The following is a 16644-nucleotide window of genomic DNA, read 5'->3' as shown; positions in this document are numbered from 1 at the left end:
GTGCAGCCATGACATTGGAAAGCGGGTGTGCACGGGTGTTTGCTTGGACTGATTCTGCTGGAGTGTAGCACTGCTGCAGCACTGCAACAGCCATGGAAAAAAGAGTCGGTTATTATGTAGCAACACAAATCTGTTACATCCAGGTTTTTCAGTGCAGTTAAGTAAAGTCAAACACCCAGCGGTTAGCGGGGTAAACTTTCATTGTTTAAATGTAATGAAGGCCTTAAACTTAGCGCTCAAAGCATTTCATTTTTGTATTAATTAGTCTGCGACGCCCAAGACTCATTAATTCACACCTTTTCAAAAAATTATCCCTTTATCCCTTCGCCTCATTTCCTCTTTCTCTCTCTCTCTCTCACACACACACAGGCTCACTTCACCTCTCTCTTCCCTGCCATTCTTCTCCTCTCCTTGCATCCTCATCTCTGCTAATGAGCCTACTTAAATCTATGCCAAAACACAAACAGCATGAGAAAAAGAAATAGGTACAGTGCTTAGTCTGTTTGTTAAAGGATTCATCATGTGAGCTGTTTTCAATAAATAATAAATGCAAGCGCTGACTTTTGTCTGCAGACGAGACTTTGGAACATGAATTATGCATTGTTATTCTTGGATAGGCCAACACAGGGACAGGGTGGCAGTGTGTGTTGTGTGTGCGCGCGTGGAAGTGTGTGTACATGAGGGTAGATCCTGATACACACTGCGAAGACAATGTTTCTGAGGCTTTACAATCAAGGCATGTGGACACAGCTCACTGTGATTACAACTCGAAAGACATTGTTTTGTTTGCAAATACACATGCTGCCTAAACCTTAAGCTCCTGGAAACTCAGCAAGACGTTTCTGTTTCCAGTTAGAAAGTTGAAAGGATCGCAAACTGCACTGCTCGACTATTATTAGTCGTTTATCTTATTCTAATCAAGTCTCTTTTATGGTTGGATGATGAAGGGCAGGATGTGTGTGTTTTCACTCAATTGCCCTGTGTGTGTGTGTGTGTGTGTGTGTGTGTGTGTGTGTGTGTGTGTGTGTGTGTGTGTGTGTGTGTGTGTGTGTGTGTGTGTGTGTGAGAGGTGGTCCTCCTAGCACATTTGTGTTCACAGTATTTTTCCATTTGATCCCTTCTCTCTCCCTTTTCTCCTCTTTTTGCAGCTTTTCCCTACCCTATAATCACTACGACAACAAAGGAAGCTTCGTTCCCGCTAGACAGTGGAAAGGTTTCACTGGCAATGTTAAAATATCTGTGTGTTTTCCCCCCCACTTTATTGTCTGTTGTCACCAGGAAATATGAGTAAAGAAAAAAAGCTTGATTGAAAATCAGCAAAGAAGAGAACAATTACAAAGAGGAGAAAAGAACTCACATCCGCCCGTGACAGCAATCATCACTGATCTCTGCTGTCATTTTTACTCCACAGTAAATAATTCATCAAAAGAAACAAAGGGGAAACAAATATGCAAATAAACCCCAAAAAGGCCAGTAACATCGGCCTAATGCCACAAGGGAAGAATAGCAGTGGATTATCATCATGGCAGGTTATGACTGTGATGAATCTGAATTTTTCTTGTTTCATCTATCTTGACAGTACTGAAGTCACACATACACACAGGGGGGAAAAAAACCTGGAGGGATTTGAGGGTTTGATTGAGGAGAGGAGGGAGGGGAGGGATTAAGGACAAGGGGAATGGAAGGATTGGGTGGAGGGGCAGGGGGGTAGTAGACATCGGAGGGAAGAAGAAAGAGATTTGGGAGGGGATGGAAGGAAAGGAGGGAGGGAAGCTTTTGAGGGTGTATTCGACAGTACTGTGAAAGGTAGCCATCAACGGCTTTGATGAAAAGTGCAGGCCTTCTAAAGCTTAGGAGTGACAGCATATGATTTGGTCAAAGCATGAAGCTTTTCAAAGGTAGACATTCTCACTCCCATTCATCTCTCTCAGGTTGAATATAACTTTTGGGCTGAGCTCTGGCAAAATTCTGAATTGGTTTGACAGATTGACTGCATATTGTCCCTGTGACTTACTGACAGTCGGCTGCCTGGAAATGTAGACATCTCGAAATGAAAGGGGATTATATGTAATGTTTCAACAGCACTAAGATCACAGGGTATTCAGAAAGACACATTTTGTATCTAGAAAGTGACACAAAATATGTATGTCCTGTATACTTTAAAGAAACCTAATCATCATTGCCCTGTTTCTCCAACAGCAGCTATACAAAACACCAAGATGTAAGAGTAATAGCTTTGAATGGATTTCCAAAACTGAAATTTCAGTGTTAAAGACGTACAAAAAGACATCAAACACTTTTTTTTACATGTTATAAAAGTCAGTCACCCTTAAAACTAACTTCATCACTCCTGCAAATGCACCTCTTGTGTATGTTATGCAGCAGAGTGTGTGTTTCCTACATTTGGTCACATACTCTTCTTGGAGTGGTGCTTGAGGCTTATTAGCAGTTTGGCTTGGTAATGTGACAATATGGACAGGCTTTCTGTGCCAACAGTCGTTAAAATCAAGGGCCGAGGTTTACAGTCCCAGGTCAGTGATAATAGGCAACGAGTCTGTCAGATGATACCACTGTGTCATTTTCATTCACATACATAAATACATAATGTTTGAAATTACATGCAATTTAACACCTACGCACACAGATGGACAAACACACACTCGTGATGCTGCTCTTACATGTAAAAGCATGCACAAAATTGAAAACACATGTCTGTGAAGCTCTGGTCCGGCAAATGTGTATAGCTCTCTCTCTCATACACACACACACAGATAATAGTGTCTAATTTAGGCCCTCATATCTGTAGGGTTCTCCAGAGGACTACATTTCATCAGGAATACACCGATGACCTACATACTAGGAATACACAGACACACACACACACACACACACACAGTAATATATCCACAACATGCTTCAACACTGCCATACATCCCTAGACTATAGGGGTCTGCATGCAGACACATATAGTTCACTCCCCATACACTCTGGGTGCCACTTTTCACACCTAATCAGTAGCACATAAATGCAGAAGTGTAAACATGCCTCAAGTCAATGTATATGTGCTTCCATTCACCCACTGCAAACACACACACATACACACTGACTGTATGCAAAAAAAGATATGAACTCACATCCACATTAAAAGTTTGAAACATATCCAAACAAAGACCTATAAAGTATAAAATGTAAATCACATATATACACACTGAAAGGCTGTAGCTATAATATCTGGTCACATTACAGCACGTTAGAGTAGATTAAGATTAAATATGGTTTATCCTATACAGAGATAAGAACAAAGATATGTGTATAACAAGATTAACAAAAAATCTATTCGGGTTATTGTTTTTATCCTGACATGATCATTTCAGCACTCACCAGAAAACTCTTTGTAATGCTGCTTCATTTAGGACTCCAACCGAAACAACATTCAACATTGCGGTTGATTTCCACTTTGAGTGGTCCTGCTGTCCTGCTTGGGGCAAATCTTCCAATAATGTGATACAGAAACTGCACCATGTTTCTGCTGAGGAGGACTGCGATTGCTGTATCGATGCTGTATTATGCATTCTGCTGGCACCAGACAGACCTCCAGTCATCATTCATCATTCATGGGCATCGTCTGTCAGCATTTCAGTCTATGGCCAAGAGGACCTGACAAAGAATGACAGTGAGCAAGAGAAAAAAGGAGGAAAATGTAACTAAATGCACCAGAAGGCCTGATTCATACACAGTCACCAAACACTAAGAAAGAGATTAAGTCAGAAACACTGACAGAATGAAAAATAAGGAGATAGAGTAAAATGTCGACTTTTATGAAGGAGAGAGGAAAGAAGAGTTGCCTGCGAAAAAAGACATATATTATTTCTACGAAACACATCCTGAAATCTTGAAAAGTGAAAAAACATATTCATCAACAGGTTAAGAAGACATTTAGAGTCCCTGCAATAAGACTTTTGGCAATAGTTGGAGACACAGGCAAAGACATTTATGGGTGGCTGTCTGCTCAATGCCATGCTTATAAATGGCTAAAGGAACCTGACTCATACATCTTATTGGTTTAGAGAAGAAGGAACTGAGGTTGGGACCACAAATGATGCAGAAATAGACATTTGAACCAGCATGGAAACACATTAACTATTTTCACATTTATGGGTGGTTAGAGGACCTGACTCATACATGGTGGCATCTATACTTCCTTTTAGCTCCAAAGCTTAAAATTTATAGCAATAGCAGCTTTTGGAGCTGATGTTGGACCACAGGTGATGGCGTACTCATTGGATTGTAATATACTGTATTTCCAATTGAAGCAGACACACTGCCTTATCTGTGATGTTTATGCAACAAATGAAAGATTCTAGTTACGTTTCCATCACTCAGTAAAGAGCATATTAGGATAACTGATAGGAATCTAATTGAGACACAGAAGTTATTGGATGTTACTAAACAAGTATCAACTTTTCAGGCTTTAGGCGATATTTTATTATACTGCTTCCTCTTGAACTAAAGCAACCTCGGTTATGTGTAGAAATATCGATTCCAGCTTCACTCCCTAAATGAGTATACAACACATTCACAGCCTATGATTATATAATTATCTGTTGCCTCAGTAAATCACTCTAATTATAGGCGCACTGCATGCGACAACTGAATGAAATGCAGGCTGTGTTTTCATGTACATAAATTGAGCTCGTAGAATCAAAAGATTCTGGTGTCGTTTATTTCAATAATAGCACGGACTGTTTGAGGCAATGCATCTGAAGGTTTGCACATTAGTAAGATGATCAAGATGCTGATGCTGATTAAATGTGCAAATATTGGAAAAACTGACACAAGACAGCTTTTTGTCTGTCTGCAAGGGCGATGACATTAATTCCTACTTTAATAATCAAAAGCACAGACACTCGTCTGCTGAGACTTATACTAACCTTCTGAGAAGCAAAAAGGCGCAGCCTGAAAGTTCTGCTTGTGCCACAATATTACAAATTTTCTAACAACAATAAAATTTGTTTTTTTAGACTCTTATAATCTTTGTAGAGGTAAGTTTTAGTTTCCACTGACAGCTGACTTACAGCTGTCTTTCTTCAAGCTACAACCACTATTTGGGATTGTCAGCATCCTTTACATCGAGTTCCAGATGCTTCTATTAGGGCTAAAGTTTAAGTTGTACGAAGATAATACTAATAGATACAGGTTGTCCTTTGTTCCATCTGTTCTTCTTTTTGTTTGTTTTTCTAACAGTGTAGGATATTTGGACCTTGTATTGTGTTTTGTACGATGTACTATAATTATGTATTGTGTTGTGTTGGTCTACTGTCTGTTAAGGAAATTGCCTTGTGGGGAAAGGTTTTACTTTTGTACTCTGCCTTTCAAAGATGGTCTCCAGACAGATTTATTTCCACATATAAGTGCATTAATCAAGGAACAGTTACGGATTATCTCCTGCTATGCACCACAGACCAACTGCCCCGACGAGGAGAAGACAGAATTCTGGCGCGCCCTCGACGACCACCTGCAAACGATTAGCCCTGAGGAACACGTGGCGGTAGGCGGCGACCTAAATGGACATGTAGGAGAGGGGAGAGACGGATATCACCTATTCCATGGCGGCCAAGGATTTGGGACCAGAAACGACGACGGTTGCCGGGTACTGGACTACGCAGAGGCCCACGATCTTGCCGTGACCAACACCTTCTTCAAAAAGAAGCCGGCACACCTCATCACGTACTCCAGCGGCGGCAGAGACACCCAAATCGACTACTGGCTAGTCCGAAGACCCCATCTCAGCCTAGTCACGAACGTAAAAGTCATACCATCAACCAATATTGGCCCTCAACATCGGCTACTTGTGATGGATCTCCGACTCAACCTTGGCCAACGACGACGAAGAACACCAACCACGACGGTGGAGAAGATCAAGTGGTGGCGCCTCCCTGAGTGCAAACAGCAGCTTATGGACGCCCTTGAACACCTCGACGTGGACTCCAATGAGCCAGTGGACAAGGCTTGGGAGAACATCGCCAGTCAAATACGTGACGCAGCAGGCAACACCCTTGGGGGCGACGAAGCCAGGGAAGCACTTCATCGACAAGCAAGTATGGTGGTGGAATGATAGCGTGCAGCAAACCATCAAGGAAAAGAAGTCGGCACTCAAAGTGTGGCTTCAATCCCGCAGCGATGGCGACTACCAGCAATACAGGGCCCTACGATCGGCCGCAAAGAAGGCGGTAGCAGCGGCAAAGGCATCGCACTATGACCAACTGTATGAAGAGTTGGACACGCCCGGAGGAGCGAACAAAATCTACCGCCTTGCCAGCAGCCGCCATCGAGCAACACAGGATATTGGCCAGGTCAAACACATCAAGGATGCCAACCATCAAACCCTCCGCGACCCGCCCGCCATCCTCAATCGCTGGAGCGAGTATTTCTCCGATATCTGCAACGTGGAGTTCCCTCACCAGCCAATCCACAGTGCCCCGCCCGTCCCAGGACCTGTCCCGCCAATCACCATCAAGGAAGTGGAAACAGCCGTTAAAAATATGAAGAATGGTAAAGCGACCGGACCAGACGACATACCAGCCGAAGTCTGGAAGCTGCTCGGGCGCCAAGGCGCCTTAGTCCTCGCCAGCCTGTTCAATAGCATCATCAGAGACGGGACCGTCCCAGCAGCCTGGTCAACCAGCATAACGGTGCCCATCTGGAAAGGGAAAGGCGATGTGGCTGAATGCTCCAACTACCGCCCGATCCGACTCCTAAGCCATACCATGAAGGTTTTCGAACGGATCATCGACGCCAGGATGCGAGAAATCATCAACTTAACGCCCAACCAATGTGGCTTCATCAGGGGGCGTGGCACGACGGACGCCATCCATGCTGCCTGCTTTTGGAGAAGCACCGAGAGAAGTCCAAGACCATCCACATGGCCTTCCTCGACTTGGAAAAGGCGTTTGACCGTGTCCCACACGACCTCATCTGGCACTCCCTGCGATCACATGTAGTTCCTGAAGCCTACGTCAACTGGACAAAGCTCCTCTACCGACAAGTCACCAGCGTGGTCAGAAGCCCAGTGGGAACATCGCCGCCCTTTAACATCAATGTGGGCGTCCACCAAGGCTCGGCACTCTCCCCGCTGCTCTTCATCCTTTGCATGGACACTGCGACGGCGGATCTCCAGTCACCCCATCCCTGGACACTTCTCTACGCCGACGATGTCTTCCTGGCCGATGAATCGCGAATAGAACTGCAATACCAAACGCAGCAATGGAAGACTCGCCTAGCTGACTTCGGCCTGAGGCTCAACACCAACAAGACCGAATACTTAGAGGCTGGCCCCCAGACCGACGGCACGATCAGCGTCAATGGAGAAGATCTGGCGAAAGTACCTCATTTCAAATACCTCGGATCGATGATCAGCAATGACGGCGATATCCTACTAGATGTACGAGCCAGGATCAACGCAGCGTGGATGAAATGGCGCCAAGTCACCGGCGTCCTGTGTGACCGAAGAATGCCCAATCGCCTCAAGTCAAAAATCTACAAGAGTGTAGTGCGCCCCGTCGCCCTCTATGGATCCGAGTGCTGGCCAGCCACCGCAAAGCACGAACAAGCCCTTCACACGATGGAAATGCGGATGCTGCGATGGTGCCTAGGCCTAACACGATGGGACCACGTCATGAACACCGACGTTAGAAAGAGGATGGGAATCGCGCCAATCACAGATAAGATACAAGAAGCGAGGCTGCGGTGGTACGGACATGTGGTACGGAGCGATGAGAACTCAGTGGTGAGAACAGCACTGCGGCTCAGCCCCCAAGGACGTCGACCTAGAGGCAGACCAAAGCGGAGATGGATGGACCGAATCAAGGACGACGTGAAGAAGATCGAAGCCGATCTGACCGACGCCCTTGACCGACCCAAGTGGAGACGACTTTGCAGAAAAGCGGACCCTGCAACCGAGCGGGAAAAACGCTAGGAGGAAGAAGAATCAAGGAACAGTTAATAACACATTTTAGCTAGTGCACGACAACATGCCCAGTCTGGAGTGCTTCAACGGGATTGCTGAGGTTGATAAGAGAAATGTCCTGACATATATTGGATGGACTGCCATGTCATTTGGTACACAAATGTCATGTCCCCATCAGGATTTGAACAGATTTTTATTGATTTCTTTTAAACTGGCACATAAAATTTGGGATTTTTTCTCTATCCAATTGTTGTTAACATGCTAGCATTTAGAACGTCTGTGATGATGTATAGTCTCATAGACATACAAACATGACCATAGATTTTCTTTACATTGTTTCCCTTTGCTTTGTTCATTTCAAGCATAATTTCTAGTTTAAAATCATAATTTATTCAAAATTATTTCTACATTCCATCAATGTTAAAGCAGCTACATATAAAAAAAATATTTAAAAATTAAAGGTATCCCAAAGTAACAAAACTGTACAAATGAGGACCTTTAGTTACAGTTACACTGTTGTTTTTCTTTATGTACTCCTGTCTGCAAAATTTAACAACACAAACTGAATGTTATGTAATGAGGTAAGTTGCAAATGAAAAGTATTTATCTGAAATAAGAAACAAAGAAGAGGGAAATTTAAAGCGTAGTCAGACAGAGAGTAAGAAGAGGTTGAGTAGAACAAACAGCACTTTGTAATCACACATTCACAATGTGCTACCAAAGAGCTCAGCTACTGTTATGTAAACCAGGATGAAACATTCATAGCCAAAAACCTCATCGGACTATCGACCCATTGAGATTGTGCGTGAAAGACGCATATGGAGGGCTGGCTACGATCTGAATCTCATCCATAAAAACAGGAATGCTTAGAAAGGCTCAGTGTGTTAGACAGATGTCAAACTTACTGAATTACCGGTACACTACTTAAGAAACACTTTTACTGGTATGAACTGAAAAATGCTTCCAGAGAAACTAAAGTTGTATTGATAGGGATTGTTGGGTAGAAGGGAGAAGATGAAGGGCAATAAGAGGGGTATATAAGAGGGGAGAATGGAAGAAAATACAGATAGGGATTAGGCAATAAAAAGACAGATGAGATCAAGAGACCGTTCTGACACGCTCAAGCAGCCAATGCTTTCTGTGAGCCTGGGAGCAGCTGAGCTGAGTGGTTGCACACACTCCCACATGCACAAACACACACACACACACATATGCACCAAATTGTGATGTGGTTAGCCGTGACTTTGTGTCTGACTGGGTGTATATATGAGATGTTTAGAAAGGGGCTGTACTGTAGGAAGTTGTGCCAGATCCCCAACACCACACCCCGCCACCATAAGGAGTAGGAGACTTAGTGGGCTTTTGGCTTCTGTTGTGGTTCCTTTAATTCTCTCCCTGTCTTTTTTTTCTGTCTCTGACTCTCACTCAATCTCTGTCCTAGCTGTCTGTCTGTTTCTCAGTCTGTTTCTCAACGCTCTGCTTCCCTTTGGCTGTTTCTCCGGATTTTCTTCTCTCTATATCCATCGATCTTTCTCTCATCCTTAAACCATTCATCCTTCACTTTCTTCAAGGCAATACACATCCGTGAATAACATTTGAAGTTATCTAACGTCATGTGTCCTGCATGTAACAAATCAAATAGGAAGGCGCGACTCAAGAGCCAGCAATCGAAATTCAGTCGTGGAAAAAAGAACATGACAAGAACTTGGGCAGTAAAAAAGCAAACTTTTTACAAAAACCATCAGTAAAACCTGTCCTACAAATGACTAAAGAACCTGATCTTTTACACATGTGTGAGCCAAGATACTGTAATTTGACCACACGGGCAGTTTAGTTTATGACTGTAATAAATATGGGAACGTCCTGTCAGATAAACCACAACACTCATACGGTGGTGTGGTGTGGTGTGGTGTGATCATACGGTGGTGGGCTTTGTTAAGGTTTTGGGCTTCTGTTGTGGTTGCTTTGTACCTCGATGCCATTTTTTTCCTCTAAGGTTATCCTGGCATTTTTCATCAATCAACTTCTTCTCTGTTTCACCCTGCTTTCTTTGAATATGACTTAATTTTCCTTTAATAACTTATAACTGAATATGAGCAATAATCACATTTGTTCCTTTAGTTTTTCTAATGCTTATTGCTACACAACTTTTTTTCTTCCTTTCTTCCTCTTCTCCTCATCTTTATTTTTTCTTTTTTTAAACTTAAAAAGTTTTAACCTGCCTTTTGCAACACTGGTCGGCTCAAGACTCTGATTTTTCAGTAAACCTATTTGTATACACCCACACCTTCCACACAGAAGCACTGAAGCACACAAATACAGAGAGCACCACGGGTGCATTTGTACACACATGGAACCTGACAGTCTCATTTTCTGCTATACACACGCAATCTTCTAACCTTCTATCAAGCGACCCTGCATGCCTTGTTCACCCATTTCCTACACCTCAAACACTCGCACGGCAACTTAATTAAACCACACTTAAGTCTAGATTGTTCAGCTGGGTTGTTTGAGAAAAAGTGGACCAGGTATTAATCATGTCGTGGGGCCATAAAACTGTTTACACAGACACATTGTGGGGTCTTCTCTTTCGTGTGGGGGACAGATGGGCAGATATTTTTAACGCTAGGCTAAACCTAGCATTGGGTCAAGTGTCTAATTGGAAAAAGCTTCATACAAACGTGCATATGTGTGTGTGAATTACAAAAGGTCATGGCTTCTTTTGCATTGGCTCTTTTTCCTTGTTGTGAAAATGAAGTGACCTTTGACCTATTAATACATTCTAAAGCTACCCTTACTTGCCTCCTGCCCATCTTTCATTCATTTGGTCCCCTGATTTTTTCTTCCTATTTCTCTGGCTCTCTGTCTGTCTGTCTGCATGTACCTCACTCTCTGTTCCCTAATGAAATCTGTTCCCGGTGGGGTAAAGGGTCAGAGCCCCAGATACACACATGCACACGTAAACACCAAGCCGTGGAGGGAACACATACATACACATGCGGATAGGACACATGCAGACATGCACACATCCGTGTGGATAAAAGGATAGACCCCCACCAACATTGCTACAGCCACACACATACACAACACACACAGACACACACTGACCCAGAAATCCCCTCTCTATTATGCAGAATATCAGTTGGCTGATGGTAGAGCTGATTATGCAGCTACCCTCTGCCAGCCCACAACTCCCTGGTGGATATCTGCCTTTAAAACTCCAATCCCAAATGTCTTTTTAGCATATCAATAGAGAATTATATATTCCTAAACAGTGGGACTTACATACATACAGTTTTTCACAACTTTCTCATCTCATAATGTCACAGTGTGAGTCGGATTTTTCTTTGTTTTGTTTTTTTAATGTGTGTGCAAACATTCCACACAAAACACACTCGAAAGTAACATTTAGCCGTCACACTGATGTAAAGACTACAGAGGTTTTCTGTCATGATTTCCTTCTCCCTCTGTCACCATAAATATTGCATAAGCAAATTTAGACATGTTATTTTCTGAATTATAATACGTTTTTGTTTTGTTTTTTTAAAGTGTGTGGCAAAGTCTGGAATCTTAAACCTTGTTTATCATTGGCCATGTGATGCTGGGCTTGGGTAAATGAAATCCACCAGACCACATGACTTCAGCAGGCTGGTCAATGCTCTGTGCCAGCACTACAGCATGTAATATATATACACTGCATAGAAAATACAAACACTTACGTGCAAAACAGTCCCAGTTTAATCAGTAATATTAAATATTGGTTATTCACTCAAAACATTTAGATTATAAAAATGTAAATTGTACAAGACTGCTTGCATAAAACTTTTATTAGATAAGTAAAATATAAATATTAAAGACTACTGATTTAGCAAACTTCAAATCACTAACTGTATTACAGTTGTATATGTGGGTGGTTGTGGCTCAGGAGGTAGTGCGGGTCAGCTGCTAATTGCTAGTTTGGTGATTTAATACCCTGCTCCCTGTGGCCAGTGTGATTTTACAGTTAGAAAAGAATAATTATGGTCCTTCTATTCTCAATTTTCACCCTCCTTGTTCACATTTTAATTTTATTTAATGCAAGTTTCCTTAATTTAAATAGGCTATTATACTTGTGGACTCTAACAGAAGAATTATCATGGCAAACTAGAGAGAGAGAAATAAAAAAAAGTCCACCCTCAAATAAATGGCTTGATAACTTCAGAATTAAAAAAAACTGACCCTCAGTGTTTCTTGCTGCCTACTCCATTTATAATAAATGTAAAAGCTCAATGTGATGTGCAAATGAGTCAGCAGAAACACAGTAACTAGCTCCAGATCGCTCTGCATATGCACTGGCTTTCCTTGGCATCAGAGGGTTGGATTTATAGATTGGTGCAATGTAGATGAATGGAGTAGTGACCCTAAGAAAGATTGCATGCTAAGCAAATAAGAAAGGTAATCTTGGTTTGTGTGTGTGTATATGTGCATGGCCATATATGTGACTAGTACACTGCCACATGCTTGTATATCTTTCTGTTCATGTGTGCATGAGCATGTCTGTAAATTTGTGTGTGTGTGTGTGTGTGTCTCCGTGTTTTTGCGTATGTGTGGTTTTGCTTGCTTTATCGTGATGAGATATGAATACAGCCCCTCTTGCACTTCATTAATAATGCTATGCGTTGCCATTCTGCATGTTTTAGCTCGGTAATTGAAAGGCCATCTGTGGTCTACTGGGGAGGTTTAGTAAAGGGTAAACTGCGTGGCTCGTTATTTTAGGTGAAGGAAGCCCTCGGAGGCCAAAGCAAATTAGTTTGTGTCCAGTTTAACCTTCAGAAGAGTCAATTACAGGAGGTAAGGCGATTGCATGCATGTTCTTCAGGACTTTTTGAAGAATTGCTTATATGTTCTCAAAGAGCAATAATAAAACAATGTCAAATTGACCCCGTGGCTCACGCTAAACTAAAGCACATACTACTTTGTCAAAAAGACAATATGCAAAAACAAAGATAACTGATTACGCCAGGTGTGCCCGTGTGGGTGTGCACGTGTCTGCTTTAATATGTCTGTAAAGACTATAAACATGGAAGCGGACATGACCCGCACGTCTCAGCAGTTTCCTGTGTAAGCTGTAAGCTGTGCTCTGTGTGTGTGTGCGTGTTCTCTCGTCACTCGGGTCTGCAGAAAAGCCCTTTTCACTCTATTATTGTGTCTCAAAGTCTGTGCACCAGCCCACGTGTGTCTGTCTTCGCATTCGTCTCCTGTCACCCGCAATCCTCTCTACATCATTAGGACCTGGCAGGGGTTTTTCTGGTCAAAGTTCACTCTTTCAAAGGTGGGCAGCGATCAGGTCAGGTTTGGTGTGAGGTGACAGTGAACAAGCACAAAGCTGTAGCACTGACACCTCTGAGGACTCGGGAAACATCCAAAATGGACAGCAACTTCAGTGTAATAAGAAAAGGGCAAGAAAAGGTAAAAGCTAATAAAAAATGAGTAAATGACTTATATTATTTTAAGAAAATCACATTAGTAATTGTGGCATTTCAGGCTCACTGTCACAAAAAGCAATGCACACCACAACCCTCATAGTAGCATGAAAGTAAATAAAGTACTCTCTCTGTCTTCCAGATACCTTTAGTTTGTTGTTTTATGTTAACTCCAATCTTAATAAACCCCTTTCTTTGGTTTATTTAGTGGTAATCATTGTGCGGACAGCGTCCTGTCACATTCCCTGCCCCTATGGAGGCATGTTGTTAAAACAATAAACATCTGTACAAAGAAGAATGAGAAAAAACTGTCTGAAAGATGACTCATTCATCTTGTGTCAGTCTGTGTTGGAGAAAGGAAGAAAAAAAAAGACTTGAAAGGGGAGGAAGTTCAGGTTCACCCTGGAATTAAGAATAGGGCATGTTTAGCTTACATACACAGAGACATCTGTTGACATCCACACACCAACACAGCAGTTCCCTCACACTAACACACTCACTCTAACACTGCCAAAACAAATATTTCACACAAGCACTAAGTCAACCTATTCACCCAGTCCCAGCAGTTAAAAGCAAAGTTTTGCCCTCCGGCTAAACTCAAGCCTGACCATAAGCGAGCCTGCGCTTTCAACTCATTTTATTGAATTCCACTTCACTGCTGTATTTTTATTGTTTTTATTTTGTTTTCTATACTGCTGCATTCTGTTTTGACGTTTGACAACTTGGGAAGACTTGGTGAAATAAAATTACGCCGTGTGCCAATACATTCTTTTTTTGTCTTATATTTCAAGACATTGTGTGGTTATGCTTTATTGCTATCACATTTCTGGATATTTGCAGCGATGATTACGGCAATGAATGTATGCCGCTTCAAGTACACATAATAGTGCTGTTAAACACCATATGCAAAAATGGTGAAGTGCCATCCAGTATACCACAGCAGTTTATCACTTCAGCTATAGCTGCACAGACGAGGGTTTTGGTCTTTGAAATGTCAAAAGGAGATAAGAAGGTGAGTATGCTATAAAAGGCACTGACGAGTCTCTCTCCCCTTTTCTGCTTACAGATGCAATATTTGACATGCACAGCATATGCAAACATAAATTTACAAATTGTGCATGCCATATATGAATGCAAGTGTTGTTTACACAATGACTCACAAAAACCATCCAATGACTAATGAAGCATAATGAAGCTCTGAGTAGATAAAATACCACGACTGAAGAGTAATGTAATGGCATCCAGCGGGACAAAGCTAAGACCTACATCTGATGCTTTCCTTTTTTTTGTCAGTGCAGTGGCAGCAGCCTCTGTCTAATCATCTTGTTTCTGTTTAGTTTTTTTTAGGAGGGAGTGCATATTCTTTTTTCACAGTCTCATTGTTCAGATTGAAATCTCTTTAAATCCTGTTACAAAACACATCCAGTTTGAAAACACGTGCAGACGGGTATGTTAGGAAAGAATATTTAGATATAGACTCTAATAAAGCTGTATGCCTTTACAGAGTGTGTGTATTTACGTCATTTCTGAGCCACCTTTGATCATCCTCGGCAGCCTCGCCTCTGTCAGTGCGCCCCAGGGTGGCTGTGGCTACAATGTAGCTTGCCATCATCAGTGTGTGCATGGGTGGATGGCTGGATGTATAAAGCGCTTTGAGGTCCTTAGGGACTAGTAAAGCACTATACAAATACAGGCCATTTACCATTTATAGGCCATCCTTTATTTTTTATTATTCCAGCACATTCTATCACGGATAAGTCGTGTATGCTGAACTACTCACGAGAGAAAATCGATAAACCTTTGATTTCACTTCATTTCACATAAACATGAACTCTTTGTGACTCCAGCGTGTCTGTTGGTGGCCAAGAGGGCTGGGGGTGGCGCTGTTAGGTTGGTGGTGGTGATGGGGGTGGGGTATTGAGTGGGTGCATGTGTATGAATGTATGCCCATCTCCCCAGATGAACAGGATGTGGGAGGTCAAAAAGGAGAGGGTCAGAAGTCAAGCCTGACTAAATAATAACCAGATACTCTTTTCAGTAATACACACATGCACACACACACATATATGCACTCACAGAAACACAGACACACACATTGTCCAAACGCAACTCTATATGTTGTTATTTTTGAAAAGTCTGGACAGTGTCTTCCTTTGTGACCTCCTTACACAAAAACACACTTGAATATGCTCTGTCTCTTTGCCTGTGTCTTTGGCACTTAGACACCCACCTTCACACACACATGCACACACCACACACGCACACACGCATATGCACATGAGGAGCAACATAGAGGATTGGAATAACCAGGGTGTCCTCATAAGAAAAACAAGTCTAATTTTACATCAACTAGCAAATACTCTGTTCCACCTGCATTCTCTGGGAATAGTGCATGCTGACCTCAAACCTGGAAACATAATGGTTGTGGAACGCCATCAGTATCCCATCAAAGTTAAAGTTATTGACTTTGGCCAAGCACGTCCCATATCTAAGTGATTCCTGGTTCCTGAGAGCAGACGGTTTGGTACAGAGAGCCTAAAATTATGCTTCGTATTCCATTTAACCCTTTAAGACCTACCATAGAACCAAGTCCACCAGAGCTTATATTATATTTTATATGCTGCAATGCCATTTTTGGGAGCATTTCAAGTTGCTATACATCAATACAACCATTATAGCCCAAATTTTAATAATATGTATGCATTAAGTGCATAGTATTTACATAAACTACAAAAAAATTGAAAATCGTTTTTGTTTTTTTAACATATATTTCTAGTTAGAGAAATTTAAGAGGCTTATCCGTCAAAACTGTAAATACAAAAAAGTTGCACAAAATAGTTTCCCACCACAGGAAATTTATTTTGAGTGTCTTCATAGTTTTATTTTTGAAATACACCAATTTTTATACACTGCAGGAAAAATGAAAATACATATCATAGTGCAAATTTGCAAAAAAGCAGCATATGCATCAAAATAAACTATTTCCAGCAGTGCAATAGGAGTCCTAAGCATCCCAGAAACGACACAGAAAGTCATAAAGTCAAAGATAACTTTTAAAAACACCAGTATAGGCTCATGAGGCCCTGATGGTAAAAAACTACATTTCCACGAAATGACGTCACTTCCGGTTTCGGGCAGGTAATGGCGGACATGTGAAAGTTCGCGATGACGTCTAGGAAATGTTATGAACAGCTGATCGGATCGGCAAAGCGTGTT

At 42.1% G+C, this 16644-nt stretch overlaps 1 long non-coding RNA gene across 6 annotated transcripts in view; it reads right to left on the bottom strand.

Annotated features, from left to right (window-relative positions):
* LOC145431753 (uncharacterized) overlaps positions 1 to 16644 on the bottom strand; it is a 110284-nt gene that overhangs the window by 23397 nt on the left and 70243 nt on the right. For all 6 annotated transcript variants that reach the window (XR_013912040.1, XR_013912044.1, XR_013912043.1 and 3 more), the window contains exon 4: positions 3382 to 3657. This is a non-coding gene — a long non-coding RNA (uncharacterized LOC145431753). The remainder of the gene's footprint in view (positions 1 to 3381; positions 3658 to 16644) is intronic.

Source organism: Astatotilapia calliptera, chromosome 11 (genome assembly GCF_964374335.1).
Source record: "Astatotilapia calliptera chromosome 11, fAstCal68.1, whole genome shotgun sequence".
In the NCBI taxonomy this organism is placed as follows: domain Eukaryota; kingdom Metazoa; phylum Chordata; class Actinopteri; order Cichliformes; family Cichlidae; genus Astatotilapia; species Astatotilapia calliptera.
The sequence above is the reverse complement of the archived record's forward strand: the minus strand, read 5'-3'. Positions and strand labels throughout refer to the sequence as shown.